The sequence below is a fragment of the Rhyacophila brunnea genome, unplaced genomic scaffold (assembly GCF_057557595.1).
Source record: "Rhyacophila brunnea isolate RB1 unplaced genomic scaffold, BYU_Rbru_1.0 scaffold_6, whole genome shotgun sequence".
NCBI classification, from domain to species: Eukaryota; Metazoa; Arthropoda; class Insecta; order Trichoptera; family Rhyacophilidae; genus Rhyacophila; species Rhyacophila brunnea.
Genome location: NW_028233276.1, coordinates 34,422,582 through 34,441,153, shown reverse-complemented (window position 1 = coordinate 34,441,153; position 18,572 = coordinate 34,422,582). Strand labels below are relative to the sequence as shown.

Here is an 18,572-nt window from a genome sequence, read left to right as displayed (position 1 = left end):
GCGGGCATAGAAGGAAGATTGATGTCCAATAATTACCCAGAAGATGCGAAAATTTCGGACAAAGTGTTAACAAATTAATTCCGTTCGAGCAAAATCATAGAGCAGAAGTGTTAAGATATTGGAAGTAGTTCGAACATTTTTTAACAAAGGTTCTGTGATAATGGATATCTTAATCAGGGTGTTAATTAATTTTAATGTCTGCTTAAATTAGGTAATAAATTAACTTTTGGATGACTACATACGATTTGCAATTTCATTCCTACTCACAGTACCACCCATCATTAGCTATTGTCCGACAACTAGAAATCAGTCGCAATGGTAGAAGACTTCTAGTGACGTGCCAGTCATGGCGACAACGCGTGCTAGAGGCGCGTTTAAATAATGTATCGGCTCTTTTTTAGATGACTCCTTTTCTTCTTTGAAATAAACCAAAAATTTACTAATATTAATTCTAACATCACTCCTGATCGTTTTAGACATAGTTTTACTATAAAAAACTTCAACTTACGTAAATTAACAGATTCGTACACCACGGAAGCGTAAAATGACTTGATAAAAAAATTACGGGCGTTCCACATTTGAAAACCGAAATGCGATTAGTTGTATTGTTGTTTGATGTAATAAAACGCATTTTTTTAAAGTACTTATTCCACTTTTAATCAATAAATTATGACCGGTTTCATTCGCCTCAAAGGGACATTTTCAACTGAGGCGGACGAAATCGGTCCTAATTTATTGATTAAAAGTGGAATAAGTACTACAAAAAAAATGCGTTTTATTAAATTAAAACAACAATACAATGCAGTTCCACCATGAATTGACAGTTAAAAAAATAAAAGCGATTAGTTGTACTGGAGGAGATTGTTAGTTAACCGTTTTAACACGTGGACAAGACGTTCTTGTTCGACAGTAGTGTCTAAGTCTTGCTGTTACATTGTTCATGAAAGATCTCCTGGTAGTGTGGATAATTACACTATAAGAAGACTATAATTCGTAACTGCATAATATCATCTCCCCGCGCAGCGTTCGTGATTTGTAATAACCCGAACGTTAAGTTGCATATTTGAAAAACATGTCTAAAAGACAGTGCAAATGACACAAATCGATACTCGCAGGTGAACACCATTCGTTATACATACAGGGCGTATCGCTAGGCTCAAAGTTCAAAGGTCTGGGTACTGAGAATGTACCTGTAAAAGAGCAGTATTCTGCAGGTGAAGCGACGAGAAACTATGAGTAGCAAGCGGGGTAAATGTGGAAGTCAATGGCACCTGCTAGATTTTCTTAACTCCACCCTTCCTGCCACCTTAAAAATCTTTAAAATATATTATAAGTCAATATTTTTCAAAATGGATCTCCTCCCAAGCCATTTTTATATGTGGATGCCTGCGTTACACAGGGACTAGATATATTATTGCTGCCAGGACGATGCAACTTCCCGAGAAGTGTTAATTGTTATTCTTGGGATGAACAGGGAAATCATCGGCACCATCTAATAAACTGATGTGTTACAAAAATATGTATACAATTTAAATAACATGGCAACGTCGCTTTTTGGCGATATTTTTTGATTATATTTGTTATAAAGTTGAACCAGGATCTAGATGAGAAGGAAGACCATTATGCTTTATAGATTATAATATTATAACCGATTACATAACGCAAAAACTTACTTATTTAAATACGAATAACTAAGTAACGGCCCTATATTAGTATATTGATGTTAAGTATCTATATCAATCAATAAAGTCTGAGCATAGAAGGTTTGTTTATAATCGTTCGTGTTTAATTTTAATAAACATCACGTCAGAAAAGTTTGAAAAATAATTATTAAAACAATATTATCTTTAGGGTGTCGATAAAATCGGTGGCCGTCTTTCGGCTTCTGTGTACAATTCAGCGCTTTTGTATGAAATTCAAAATGGCTGCTGAACTTCCGGCGCCTATACAGACTTACCGCCGAAAACGTTTCAAACAGGATGTGTAGTTTTGAAAAAAAGCTGTCAGCTAAGATATCGATATGAAAAGCTTTTATCGAACGCAAATCAGCAGCCGCCATAGGAAGTTGGTTGTATATTTTTAGCATTAAGTGTTTCATATCAACATAGTTTTTTTGTATATGCAATGTACCTACGGAGTATTAACACACGTATTTGTATTTTTTTAAATTACGTGACACTATTATACGGACATGAAATAAACATGTGCTTATTAGTTTTATAAGAAACCGGTATTTCGAACTAGAAATGAATATTAAATGTATGATTAAAAACATACTACTAAGACCAAATGTTGAATTGTTTACAAATCATTTTACAATGCAGATTCATTTGTATCATATTTTATACTATTCTGCTAACAAAACTCTCAAAAACCATAAAAAATCATCATAATCTTAGAGTCACTCAGAAAGTCAAATCCAAATATTATGAATTGCAGATATTGCTAAGATAAATCTTGAATGTTTTATAATAATAGTACTACTTAAAATGTTTAGATTGATTGACCATTTTGTTTAAATAGCGAAAATTTATCTTTGGTGTATTTTTTTAAACATCATTGTAAAACTATAAAAACTAAAAAACAAAGTAATGGTTATTCATTCAAGGGGGCGGAATTACCAGCGGATTTAATTAAATTCAATGAAAATAGAATTTCCAACGAATAACTTTCAATATCTATATTTAGGTACTATGTAGACAACTATAAAAAAATACCGGATGGCAGTGTCACCTGACGATTTTTAACGATATGCTTAATCCACAGACAGAGAGAGTGTGTGTGTGACAAATAAATTAAAACAAATGTAATATAAGTGTTATAACGTAATATTGTTGGCACTATGGGAGTTTCATCTTGATTCTCAAAATATAAAAAAAACTTACTTAAAAAAAATAACACACTTGCAACAATTATTAGCTCTTATTGTAACAATTATAATAAGTTAGCCGTCTAAACAGTCAAAACTGTCTATCTCGCTCTAAAATTTAGCACAGGCAAGAGAGGTGCTGTTAAAACACAGCACTTATTGTAACAATTACAACTACTTATTGTAATTGTTACAATAAGTGCTAATACTTCGATACATACCTACCCTAGATAGCTGCCGTAGTGGCCGAAAGCAGTCTTGTGTATAGAATAGATGCGCAGGAAGCTTTACCACATATCACAAATACTCAAAATAAACTTAAGAGCATACTTCAGTGAAACGGTGCGGTGAAATATTGGACTCACTGCCAATCGGAGAGTGAAAGTCGAGCTGTGAACACGTCAATTTGTTTTGTGATGACGTCGGGGGAATTAATTCTTAAATCGTGTTAATATGACTAAAAAACGTTATCCATTTACTTGAAAAAGAAAACATGTCAATGAATATATTATTATTAATTACTAATAGAACAATAAACATAACATTAAATGGACGCATGTTGAATTTTTATGACAAATTATGTAATGTTCTGCACGTGTCGTTTGCACAATCTTCGCGTCGCGTAGTCACGATCGTTTTAGACAGTGCCTCAGCTGAAGTATTGCCTTGATAAGAACTAAATCAAATCCTAATATTAGTATGACCTTTAATAATTGATAGTACCATTATTTAGACAAAATAAAATACATATTTAAATATTACATATCAATCATATTTGATCAAACTTTAATTAACATGAATGTTGTGTAGGTAATTTTATATCGTGTTTTTAATTTTATGATGATTAATGAAGCCAGATGTCTAATTTTACGATTACAACACATAAATCAATCATCACATATTTAATTAAACAGTTTTTATAATATCCCACTCAAAACTCTCCGATTCACTTAACATAGATTGCCTGTGAATTGAATTATAAATCATAACAACAACTATGTTAGTATGCATATTTAAAAAAATAAATGAATTGGCGATAGTTCAAGACGTGATCGGGGAAGTAGCAACAGCTATAGATGCAGTATATGTACGAGTATATCTATATCCGTCGTCCATGAATGAAAAATAATATAATATTATATTACTTTCATGGGTCTATAATCCGATATGATCTTGTCCGCCAGACGAAGAGGTTTATTTTTACGATTAATTATTATTGTTATAATGAAAAGCCTTCAAATGTAGTGTGATTTGCCGAGCTGTTACAATAATTGTCCAGTAAATGTCACGATATCATATACAAAAACATAATACATTTACGTACAGATTATTACAGCCTTTGAACACACGAGTATTAGTAAGGGTAAATATCGATAGTTTTGACAGAAAATATAACTTAGGATATAGTAAGGTGCAGTCGGATATAATAACGGTAACACTAATTAAATTTATCCTATGCAATTCGTGCGCAGTAGAAGAAATTGCAATATCCACAATTACAAGGTTAAGTTGTTCTACTGTTAGTTAGGCTCTGGATACAAGCACATATTGAAAAAAACAACATTTGAAATTGCCAGAAACGGGATTCAAACTCGTAAAGTGGACACGTTACGGAAAATATATGTTTATTATTATTTATCTAATGCCACGTGAAAATATTTCAAATGATAATAAACTAATATTATCAAAAAATATCGAATTTATCGGTTTTAGTAGAAAACCTTAAAATGTAATAAAATAGTATAAAAAATTAAAAATGATCGCAATGAAACTATGTGAATGAAGCACTATGTGTTTTTTTATAATTTTATCACAAATTAAATTTAATTCCGTTTAAACGGTTTCATCCATAATAAACTAGGTACATAATATATCAAAAAGCTCAAAATGAAACGTTTTATATATATATAAGTAATCAGGGCCAGTTCTAGCAAGTGCAAGCCTTCTAGTTGTATTTCTTTCCTCACCAAAATCGAATGACGCGGAGATTGCCATCAATGTGAATAGCTTTCTTGAAAAAAACTATTTTTTTTTTAATTTTTCATTATACTTATACACATACATTATAACATTTTGGTAATATAACACTACTGCTTACTTAATCAAGATAATAATTTCCCTGCCTTTTCATCAGTAAATCATATATTATAATTATTATTAAAAATTAAAACACCAAATTCTGCAGTAACAATAAATTAATATATTTATATACCTATTTCACATTGAGCACAACTACAAGTAATTACAACAAGATTGCAAATAATGCAATTCCATTGAATATAATAATATAGCATCGTGGGTCCCAGGTTCGAATCCTGGGTCTAGCGAATACGCATATTGTTTTTCAATTTGTGTTTGAGTCGGGGTATAGACCTAATAGGTTAAGCAAATGGCTGACATTCATTCATCGTAAAAACAAAATCTGTCAATAAAAACCTCCATTTCGTGGAGGCCCATATTATGATCTTATTAGGATCGGACATGGTCGGAAATATCAAATACTTTATTTGATTATATTTTAGATATTTTTTCATATTCTTTCAAAACTTTGTCTTGAATAACCGCTTGCTTAAAATTCGTTAGTTTAGGGTCTACTCGGAACGGATAAATTGTTTTGATCGTCACTAGGGATCCCGAGCTATTTTCGATACCTATGAATCCCGGGATTGATAAACAAAATCCCGAGATTTCGGGATTGATTTTTTATCAATTTTTATGGAAAATAAAATAAAAGCGAAAATATAACAGAAAAAATACTTTTAATAAAAAATAACTACATTAGAAATAAACTGAGTTTGAATGAAGTTTGATTTATACCCATGTGTAGGTTGCCGATTCATTTTATTTTTTCACATAAATTATTAAAAATGGAAACATTGGAAAAAAACAATGCTTGGCACTTTTAACAAAGTAATTCCACCATGATATCATACGTTTTACGGCAGTTTCATATTTGGCTGACTAATTAGATTTATGAAGCGGAAAGGCCATAAGTACGCCATGATTATTTGCTTTACTATTTTAAATCTCGCTATTCCATTCGTTGAGTTTTAGAAAGTCGTTAAGAACCAGCAATCTCCTACTAAATTCACATTATTATTTATATTACAATATTATTTACTCCGTTAAACTTGTGTATTTCCAATATTGAACGTATACGATATTAACAATAAATGTTTTAAATAGTATAAATTATACTAGATTTATTTTTGACCGATTTTATCAATGTTATTTGTAAATATAAAAAAATTGTATTAACAATGGATAAAATGCCAATCCCGGGATTGTCAAATTGTAATCCCGAAATCCCGGGATCAGAATTTTGGCTTGGGATTGGATTCCCTAATCGTCACTGTGTCTGTAGAATGGTGAATAGTTCAAATAACTGATTATTTTTGTGTATTTTGTATACATATTTATTATTATGAATGTATTATTGTTGTTTTTATGAAGGCATAAACTTATTTTAGGTAAATGACGGTGTACATTTATGTACGTGTTATATTTTCATTTTCATATGTCATAAAGCACTAACTGCGTAGCTCAATTTCTTCATAAACGGTAATGGCAGGGTAATTCACTTAACCGTTATCCAGCTTGATTGTGTAGTTAGGTGCAATTTAGCGTCATGTCACTCATTCAATTTACGGTTACTTCATTGTACGTAGGCGTTTAAGTGTATAATTTCGCGAATGAAATAATTTCGCCTAAGTGGTGCAAATATATAAGGTAACATAAAATAATGTACGAATGCATTTAATGATAGTGGTTAGAAATCCCCCTGTCTGTCTAATGCATCTGTATATATATATATATACATATAATATAAATGTGTAGGAGAGAGCGAGACAGTATCAATGGGTAAGGTGAGAGAAAACATACACGTAAATTCAAATTCTAAATTTGAAAAATAAGCTGTCATGTAAACAAATGAATGGTTTATTTTAATCGGATCAGAAAAGAAAACAAATTATAGGATGCACAGCAGATGCTTACATTGCAGTACCAGTATATCGAGTGTTTTAAACGTATTAAAAGTAATAGACGACATTACAATTATTATTTGACAGATTGACGGAGAGATATAAAAAAAATGATTTCAAATAGGAAACACGATTTTGAAAATTATGTAAGTAAGTATGTCTGAAAATGTAAATTTTTAAAAAATATACTCAGTATTGGAAGTGGATAAATCGAAATGAAACTCTTAAAAAATCAAGAAGTGGCGTTTAAAAAAAATGTCTGTTATCGAATACACAATCAATCAAAAAATATAAACATTATTAAGAAGAGCCATCAACTAAACATCGCCGCTTGACAAATGAACATTCAAGAATTTTATTTTGACAAGTGGCACTACTATCTGATATTTTTTCTAGTAATAATATAAATTCCTGTTTTTGTGTAACCTTCACTAATACTTCGCTTCGGAGGAAAATTGGTAATTTACTTTGTACTTAGGTACTTGGTACATTGAATGTATGTTTATATTCAGAAGTAAAAATAAGTGTATTTAAAATTCGCATTAGGATTAAATGATCCATTTACAAAATGTATTAAAAGGATTATACGAGTAGGTTGGATAAAGAGCTTTACCTTTTTTAAAGGCATATAAAAGCTTAGTAATTTCATTTAAGCTAATGTAGAAAATAACATTATAATTTTGTCATATTCCTAATATCCAGAAATATAGTCATACTATAAGTTTACTGGGGACATCAAGTGTGATATTATAGCGATCAAAAATGATATAGTAATTCTTGAAAATAATATAATAGAACTTCCTTGCACGTGTAACGATATCTGTGCGTTTTCCGTTTGTAATTATATAAATATTGCAGTTAAAATTATCTTAAATGTGGTTTCATCAGTAAATAAATTAAATTTAACAGTGTGAGTTATTTATTTAAGGATCTTTAGACTATTATGGGACTTGGCGAGATGAGCAAAGCATTACATTCAAAATTAAACTTAATTTCATGTTGTATATTAAACGTTTTCTTGACACCTTGGTATGACTGAAGCAATTTATTTAGCATGTACTAAAACTTAATATCTTAGAGTTTATCGGTGGTAGATTATTTAGACAGAAATAGTGTATAAACATTTTCTGTTGATGTAAACTATCCTGGCTTTATACAAACTACTTACTTGTTCGACGTAAATATAGATAATATATGGTTACAGTTAAACATAAGTTTGTATTGTTTATAATTACGATATTTTCCTAAAATTTCATGATTTTGTTTATGTTGGCTCTTGCATTATAAACACCGTATGTTGTGAAAAGGAGATAAATAGTAAATAGTGATCGCAAAATAAGTATACGTTTTATAACTTTGCACTTTTTACATACACTGATTCGCCTATTTGCCTAATTACCTCGTATAAAATTAGATCAAATGATATTCACGTGTATTAATAAATATAGTAATAAGAAAATAAATTGATAATATATGTAAAAAAACTATTATTAGAAAAATATATTGCATCATATTTTTCATCCTAGAGCCGGGAGTGCAAAGTTATGAAGAGGCAACTATAATAAGTATTAAAGTTCATCTGATCAAGATTTATATCTGTTGTGCGGTCATCAGACCGTGTTGAAACTGATACAGCTGAAAAAAGCTTGCGCTAACCAGAGCGGCGTGGAGACGTTTTCTGGAATCGGTCAAGATCTAAATTACGTGGTAACGTAAACGATGAATGAGACTTGGAGGATGAATATTATCTCCACTCTGTCATTGGCAACGTAAATAATGTACATCAGTCATGAATAGATCCGACTATGTAAACGTACGAGGTGTAGAAATACACAATAATATTATAGGATTACTTAAACTTGAGATTCGGATTTAGATTTTCTGTTATTGTTACTCTTTTCTGATAAATATGCTTTAGATTGATTTCTTTTTCAGGGGCAAGAATAAAGTTCAAAGTCATAATTTAGAAATGTTCTGTTTAAAATTACCTACTACCCGACGCGAGAAAATTTCTGCTGCAGAATCAATATCATGCCACTTAGCGAGACATTTATAAACCCAATTATGAATTCATTATGTTTCATTGTCAACTATTTTTTTTAAAAATACATATTGTCAAATTAATTCCAATATTTTGGTTCATGGTGAGAGGACTCAGTCAAGTATTTCTTGATTATTGTTATTCATTATTATTTTATTATAGCAATATATTTCTATTTAATTATTTGTATTCCATAAGTATTGAATATACACAATATTTACGAAAATAGCCCAGAAAATCTTAAAAGGTTGTTGGTTTTTCACAAAGTTCCAGGTAAAAGATGGCGAATGCCCCTGAAGTGGAATACAGGTGAACGAATACACTGGAAAACCCATTACAATCACCAGGGGAAAATGAAGAAAGCTTATTCAATCATGAATGAAATGAATGTTGAGTTTGTTTTGCTGAAATTTAATTTTTGAGGTTCTTCCAAGTAAAATGTTTATTTTCAACAATTTAATTATACATATATATTTTGATAAAAAAATATAGCGAATGGGACGTTAACATATCCATCGTGGTTCGAACGGTGAACTTAACTGATGAAGTTACTGATACAGTTCATAATCATGCTAATGACTATTTATTAGTTAGTTCTAATTTCTGAACAGTCCGTAAAGAATGTTGTTTCTCAAAAATTGTGTATTTTCGTTGAATAAAAAAAAACAGTCCAGTCTGTAAGAAGATAGTTAATGCACACATATTATTGAAACAGAAATAAATACATTTTTTTTGGATTGGAGATAAATCAACCCGTGACATACGCCAACAAAACAAATTCCAAGTTAACTGCGAAAAACTCGTAAATAGTAGTATTATACGTGGTTAGCGTAGTGCGCAAACAAGTCGCCACCGTCTATGTGGAAATAGTGCTTTGATCTATTTACGAACTGTGTGCGGAGTAACGACACCACACGCCTAACGGTTTTTGGAGTAATGAAACGAAAGCTCGCTCTTCAAAGCCGCAACGAGCTTTCATATTATATTGAACTTTCGTGATCACAATTTGTATTGAATTTATTTACGAACACATAACAACGGATTCGCGCTTTCATACATTATACTTAGGATTACAGTAATCGGCGAACATAATGAAATTGTGATATTGATCGAGGGTGTATTTTTTTCGACTATAATGAATAGTCATAATATTTCGACTGCTGCGTCAAAAATGGTTTTATCTTTGTATTGAGTGATTATTTTACTTTAAGATAATATACACACCATAATAAAATCATCTCGTACTTCATACTTCAATTATTAATAACATATTTTAATGACGGAAAATTATTTATCTTTATTTTCTAAATACTTTCAATTATGTATGCTTTCGAATACGTACTAAAAACAAAGATTTAGAGTATAATTATTCTTTTGAAGATTTTGTATTGCAAAACTTTTGACGGTGATACCGATGCACTTTTATTATATCTGAAACCGTACCCGCAGAAAAAAATGAATTTGCCGTATGCTGCCGCATTGAAATACATACGAAATAATAATATAACCATCATCTATGTCAGCTGTTGTGACATTTCGGTATTAAATACGTTTAGTATAATATATTATGCAATATTGTGTGGTTATTCATCTAAGTATTTTGAATAATGATGGTTTGCTACATATAGCTTGCCAGTCGATGGTACAATGATTGTCGCGAGATTGTCCTTTCATATTATTATAATGTGAATGTTTTTGTTTCGATACAAGTCGACCATTAATTGTTTGGATTCAAATTAATCAATTTATGTATTAAAGTAGATTTCTAGACTCTTTATAATAAGGTCAAATCTATTTTGGTGATATTTGGACATTTTATAATTTAATTCTACATGTTAAATGCTTGCGGATTTTGGCAGTGCTGGCGAAAATAGTGTAAAATTTAAGTGTGTATAAAGTACCGATAATGTCGATTCTTCATGATTGTTTATCTAAATATTATAAATAATTATATAAAAAAAACCTTTTTTTTGCCTGTAATACCTAGTAGGTATAGAACAATATACATTATACATATGCCCGAATACAAATTATGCTATATTTTGTATGTTTATGTCATTTGCATAGTCATTCATTTGAACGATAACATATTTTTTAAACATTGCTGTCAAATTAAATTTGGTTTGAACAGTCCACAAGGTTAAAATCTCGCTTTAATCAAATTAAAATTTCCAAGACCACTTAGTGACACTTCCGTAAAAATCCCAAAAATATGACTGCACTTACATGTGTTTCATTACATTTACACATTTTTTTCTATGCGCGGCATAATGACAAAACATTTCAAATGTATAAAAATGTTTGTAATCAGTTTTTATACAATGTTTATTTTTTTATCGGCATATAATATCTTAGTCTGGACTAGGTATAAAAATTAACATTTTTTCTATCTCAGTAGCTCTAGCAAATACATCACTAAAATTTGATATTTGTTCCAAATTAAGATGTAATTTAACAATCATAATTAGTCTTATTAACATTTTATCGGTTTAACTTTCATGTATTTAGGCGTTGTCTCTATGAGAGAAGGTTTACCTCACCTTCTTTGATAACAACTATTTATGTATTCGTCAATGCTAGTAGATTAGAATACATCCACTTGAATGAACATAACATATTATGCTGAACGGTTAATAGACTTTGGCGGTTGTTTGGCATCACACGTGTTTAAAATATAAATTATATTAATGATAATAATCACACATAGTGACAGTTTTTATATACACTACATTGCAAACAAATAATAAATTGTAATCAATAAAACAGCTGACAGATTCATTTATAGAACATAAAGTATTCATAACTAGCGATACTACCTGACTTTAACGCGCGTTAAATACGGAAATAAAAAGGAAATAATATACAAAATATTTATTGACGGTGCTATGTATGACGAGATTGCTCGTAGAATCAAACAGACATGGAGCGCATTTGACCGTCTGCGTTGTACATTTAAAAGTGACCTCCATGGTATCCTGGATGTAAAGTGTTTAATTATCAAAGTAATGAAAATGAAGCCGCGTTTCTTGCGAATAACGCACAGTAGAACCTCGATTTTATTATTATCAACTTAACTATGAAACGTTTTATCATCGTGTTGCTTCTCAATACGGCTACCAAATTTAAACACAACACAGTTAAACATATTATGTTCTACTAAATTAATTAATACTAACTTTATATTTAACACAAAAACAATAAATTTCAGCAACACCTGCTCGCAGTCTTTAAATGAATGCAATTAGTAAAATCCATATTTACCGGCGACGTTTCTGAAAAATATTTAATTCAGCCGCAGATTTTCTATCTTACTCTAACGCATAGTGCGGAAATATAAGCGTGCCGAATGCTTACTCACTCGTACGTATGGTTCGTTTTTATTCAGGCCTTGGTTTAATCAATGTATGCTACAAACGATCGCGTATGCATTTGTAATATAGAAATCCAAAAACTGCGAATTGCGCAGCGTAGTATGGACATGGACACCCTTAAACCAGCTGGATAGACAAACTCGTAAATCTCGGTAGATGTACGTGGCAGTGAAAAATTAGCGACCGGAAATATTGGAAATAGCTAGGGAGGTTTATTCAGTAGTAGACTGACCCCTGATGATATAACATGGAAGAAAAAAAACAATGATAATGGTTGGATATAGTTTTGCACCACTCTACCCAGTCGTTCCATTTATATGAATATGGAGTCGGTTCCATTACACATGTACATCAGTATTACACTAGACTGAGAGCTCGAGTATGCCCATATGATCGACAATGGCTGGTTATAGGCGTGTGCCCTTCTACATGTAAATGAATTTACTCCGCGATATGTTCTATCCGACTTTACTGCATGGTTTCAAGTGCGTTATTTTTTAAACGTTATATCTCGTAACTTGTCAATAATGTAGGCAATAAACTGTGCAAGATTTATCAATATTAGGTAATATATTTAATATTATTTTTCTTACTGTGACCGTATATAAGATGGCAGTATTTAACTAAATAAATGTTTCTATTATAATATAATCAACGGTAGAATACAGTAGACCACACAATTCAATAATAAACAATTGTAGCACATTCAAAGGATGGCAACATTAAAGCAACTATTGTTTTCCTGAATACACGATTATCGTTTTAGATTAAATTCTTGGCGGTTTGAGCTTTAAGCTTACACTACACGTGCGTCTATCTATTTGTGTTAATGCTCACGTTAAATAAATGTGTCGATTTAATTTTACATTCAGAAAAAAATATTTGTTGAAAGTCAAAAAGAAAGATATTCTAATCGACTTAAAAAAACAATCAAGTAACTATGTTTTCTTTATTTTTTTAAACTTCTATTTTTTGAAAAAAAATAGATCATACTCTTAGGTAAAACACGAATGCCATTAAGGAAAACTGAAGTATTACTTTAGTTATGAATATCTAAGTGTCGGATTTATGCAACATGCAATTTAATGCAATTTTTTGACAACATAAACATGGACACCTCCAAACCAATCCGCCCCGCACAACACTTGGTCTTAATCGAGCGTATCGCAAGGCCCTACATTTGGATGTGAAGCATCAGCAGTTGTTTACGCCTGGGAATGTCTCAGGAGCAGATGCCTAAGTCTGCTATCAAGTGAGCTTTGACTAAGTTTACTGAAAGACGTAATTTAATAAAAAGTGGCATAGTAGAGAAAGGCACGGAATCTTAACAAAAATAAATGAATTTAATTATTTATAAGATACAGAAAACAAAGCTAAAACTATACGGACAAACAAAACTATGTGAAGAGATCTTCACGTCCGCAATAAGACGCTGCAAATTCCAATTGTTTGACAGTGTCCGATCCTAATAACATATGGGCTTCTACAGAGTGGAGGTTTGTCCTAACATATTCTTATTTATAAGAGAAATGGATATTAGCCACTTGTTCAACATATTAGGTCCAAACGTGCAAACACACATTGAAAAAAAACAATATATATTACTTTGCAAAACCCGGGATTAGAATCCGGCATTAAAAGCCGACAAGTTAACCCTCGGCCATCGTGGGCTGTTAATAATGAATCTAAACCTATCTAAAAGCATTAAAAATAAAAATTAACAAATAAATAAACTTAAAGTTATTACATTAAAAAGTGTCATTAAATAAGCTTTCGCTTAACGCTTTTATCTTATTATTAAGTTTTATGTTTCTACGCTCCATATTTTAAAAAAATGCGTCCCTCCCCCCTATTTGAAATGTATAAAAAATGTTGTTTTTACATGTTAAAACACATTCAATGTATAATTAATATTAAAATTTAAAAAATAAATCATATTAAGTTTGATATAATTTATATTATGGTTTCGTGAAGTTATTTTTTTAAAGCGATATAATTTGTTTTTTGTGTGAGAACATCAAGATGTTTGACAGCTCAATTATCGTCGAACAATTTATACGACGTTATTACACGCATGAAAATATCATTTCAAATAAATTACATATATTCATACGAAAACATTATAATCACAGTAAATTTTCCGTTACGAATAATAAAATATAGAGTCTAGTACAAGGATGGCGAACCTATGGCATGCGAGATGATTTTGCATGGCACGCGAATGTTTCATTTTGAAGAGAAAGGAAATTACTACTATATATTATATAAAAAATAATAACGACATAGGCATGTGTATTTACTTCGGTTTTTCATATTATGTTTACCAATCGATGCGCAAAAGGAAACGATGAAATCATGCATAAATGACAAATCGCATTGTATAAAAATAGCGGGCAAATCCTGTTCAAGAATAATCATTACGTTTAATGTAAATTGTAAATAGTATATACAATTGCATATGTCGGTTCCTAGGATCGGGCAATTAAAAATAAAGATATTCAATCAACAAATCTTATGAAATTATTAATAATCGACATTCATTCAAATATAATAACTGCTTGTTATTTTGCCTCATACATAATCTCTAAAAATTGAAAACCGTTCAGTGATGGAGAATATAATATGAAAGAAGAGTGGTTTAAATGCTTCCACGATATCTTTGAGAATTTTGAAAACAAGGAAAAGTTATTGAAATAATAAAAGTTATGCATTCGGCTAGAAAAGATAGAATATCAAGAACTCAATTATACTTTTTAAACTTTTTAAATGGAATTCTTAAAAACTGATTTTTTAGAAAACTTTCAAAAACGTTTGTTTCGCCATTAAAAACTGCTTGGCATGTCAGACAGTCGAAAAATATTATTTAGGAAATTTTGGCACGCGTACGTAAAAAGGTTCGCCATCCCTGATCTAGTAGATAAGATAGATGGTATTAATAATGAAGAAAAATAATAATTAATTATTATTACAGTCCGTTTATAACTAATTATTACTAATATCTACCGTTAACTACAACTCTACCGGACCTTGCATTACCAGATTTTTCTATAATATAATATAGTTTTATATATAAAAAAACGTCCACAAAAAATCCACAATACTTCAATTATTCAACTTTAAAAATGTTTTTACTCCATATTATCTCGCGTACTTTCGATTATAAATCAAGCTTACTAAATAACTAACCACTCTTTGAAATTAATAAAATTTAATCATCAAAATATTGCTAACATAAAAAAATTAAATAATACAAAAATATTATCCAAATGGCACATGAACCCAAATCCATCGTGATACCAATTAATTTACACACCTCAGATGAGTACCTAGTGATTAGGAAGATAATTAAATATAGGTGATATTCTAAACTGGTCTAGATTGATAAAAATAGAAGTTTAAAAAATGTATGTTTTTGTCGATGTTTCAAATAGGTTTTTAAAAAAATAAATAGTTTTACATTCTTAAAGCATGTGTATTATTAAAATCTTTAATAAAAAAATGTGCGCCTAAAGAAAAGTGTCATCTGTTCGTATACCACGTATGACAAATGTGTGTTTGACTTCAGGGCATAGATCTGATGATAGAAAAGATGTACACCTGATTTTAGATCTAATAATGATGGCATGCCAAATTCATTTCAAGAGATAAAAAAAACATTTATCTCTCAGTATTCATAACATGCACGAAATATTTAACGACACACGTTTCGCTCACGTGGTAAGCTTTCATAAATCTCACCATGTTAACGAAACGTGTCGAAAAATATTTTTTGTATTGTGGTGAATACCAATTTGACAATATATTTTATAAATGCTAAATTTATTAACAATGTAATGTTACAGTTGATGTAAATATACTTTTGAAATATTTTGTCATTCCGATTATCATATAAAATCTAAAGATAGTATTTTACTTAGTATTATTATCACTGTATGCATTATTATAAAGCGTTTGTAAAATAAATATAATCTACACAATATATCTATCGTCTAAAATAAATCTTATCTCGCAGCGCTTCGTTACATCTTTCAGACTGAAAGTAAATATATTGTACCACCTGTTTCACAAATAACATCTAAAAATGCTAACGTTTTGAATAATGGCAAATACTTATATTCGATTAAATGCAAATATTAATAAAAAATATAGAAAGAATTTTAGAATTCATTGCAAAATACACTCAAATGGCGAGAAAATGTTCGAAACAAATTTTTTCACACTCGTTTTTAGATTATTATTTGAGGAAAACGTAATTTAAAAAATACCACATAAATTGATAGATACGTAATTAAGAATAGATTTAAATAATTCATATATTTAATAAGAATAATAGTATATCTTCATAAAATGTCTCATTATATATTATGTAAAACTATTGCCAAACATAAATTTCAACTGGTATATTACGTATAAATTTATTTTCAAAAGTGTATAAGAATTTAATCACCGTACGTCGTATTAATACATTATTTCAGGTTGAGTGTGTCTTATTGTTTAGCATCTGTTTGTGAAGTTTGCATTTATTAGTAATTGACACTTCATATTATCACTGAAAAACGTAACAAGCCTTGGGCGCGGTCAGGATTTTACTATGGATACAAACTAAGATATCAAAATATCTTATGGATATCTATCTCACTCAAATGATCTTTAAAACGAAATCATTTCTTATCACATAACTCGGTAATAAAAAAACATATTGTTGTATGATAGCAATGTTGTGAATAAATTTATATGATTCATAATTTGTTTTTAATTTATAAGGAATCTGACGGACGTCTAGGAAAATGACGCCATTACAGTTATAATTGAAAATATTTATTGTAGTTTCTTCATTCAATATGTCACAATCACTCACTTCACCGCGTTAACAATGTACGATTCTCTATATATATATATTCATATTTAAATTCATTTTCCGATCGCGCTGAAAGAAATTTTAATGCACTGAGCTAGAAAGCCTAGAAATATGACATAAATAATAAACTGAAAGCCATAAATAGTAAAAAAAACATTGAATCTAAATATTAACACTATCAATCGGTCAGTAATTTCAAAATATGTATTAATAAAGCTTACTTATTTTTAATCCGCATAAGTGATAAGCCGTATTTAGTCAAATCCTTTAATATTTTATTATAAAACAGATTGAAACATGTTAGCAATTTTTAGTTAAATTTAAAATAGATCATTCAGCTATCTATATATTATGGTTATTGTTTTATTTTGACAAATGTATTTTAAATCCAATAGTAAATTAGTTTGTAGGTTATCATTTTAGTTGTACGTTTTTATTTGGAATAAATACTTTGTTTTCAAAAAAAACTACTATAAATTTTACTAAGTCTATTTTTATCAAACTCTGAAATAATCACGTCTATGAATATCTTTTTTCCTGAAAAAGTTTTTTATACATCTTGAATAAAAACATAACAGTGTGATGCTGTAACGTGTTAGTAAAAAAAATGTAAACGATAAAGTATCTAAAATTACAAACATACATTATAATTATTATGTTATAATAATACTAACCGACGGTAGCTATTTTAAAATTAAATTACATAATACTTAATGAATAGCATTTTTTAATGTTACTCAACCATAAAAATACGGGAAATCTCATGTCAAAATGAAAATAATAATTATGTAAACAAAATATTATTATTGTCGAATTTTATGATAAAAGCTTATTTTAATTTAGAATGAGATATAAATATATATTAAAATCAGTTACTTTCGGATTAAGTTGATACATATTAATTTAATATATGTAGGTAAAGTTACCATAATTTATTAAGTATTTAATAAAATAAAAAAGGGGAGAAAAAATCGTTGGGTCAAAGAACGCGTTTGGTGCATTCTACGTCATGGCTGAGACTCGCCGCCGTGTTGTCTCGCGAGATAAATCCGTTAATGGGGGCGATGCGTCCTGCAACTGCGTTCGGGCAAAGCATTATCAAAGGGAGAAGAGAAAAGTTGTGAAAACGACTTACCTGCAGGGAAGGTCCCGCGCGACTGCCGACGCCGCTATCGATCATCGCAAGCGACGCCCGAACAGATCAACACTGCCAAGTAACAATGGGCGTCGGTATGATGCTTGAGAAAAGCTTTCAGGACTTTCAGGACTTAATTCGCCTACGGATAGAGTGGTTTTGGAAACATTAAGAAGTATGATTTAGGTAAGAAAAATATCAATGAAAATTTATTTATTTCACGTAATATATTGAACGTTACACATTATAAATTGAAGATATTTGATTAGATTATAGAAGACTGAAACAAAGAAATGGGTAACGATATTAAATTAT

The 18,572-nt window shown here is 30.0% G+C and overlaps 1 protein-coding gene across 13 annotated transcripts in view; it reads right to left on the bottom strand.

Annotated features, from left to right (window-relative positions):
- The window catches only part of GluClalpha (glycine receptor alpha 1), a 95,896-nt gene extending 77,618 nt beyond the window's left edge, over positions 1-18,278 (bottom strand). For 12 of the 13 annotated variants that reach the window (XM_085956574.1, XM_085956577.1, XM_085956580.1 and 9 more), the window contains exon 1: positions 18,258-18,277. The gene's annotated coding sequence lies outside the window, so the exon portion shown is untranslated. Of the gene's footprint in view, positions 1-18,257 lie in introns of all 13 variants that reach the window. The other variant, XM_085956583.1, reaches the window with a different exon arrangement.
- Between the last annotated feature and the right edge of the window lie 294 nt (positions 18,279-18,572).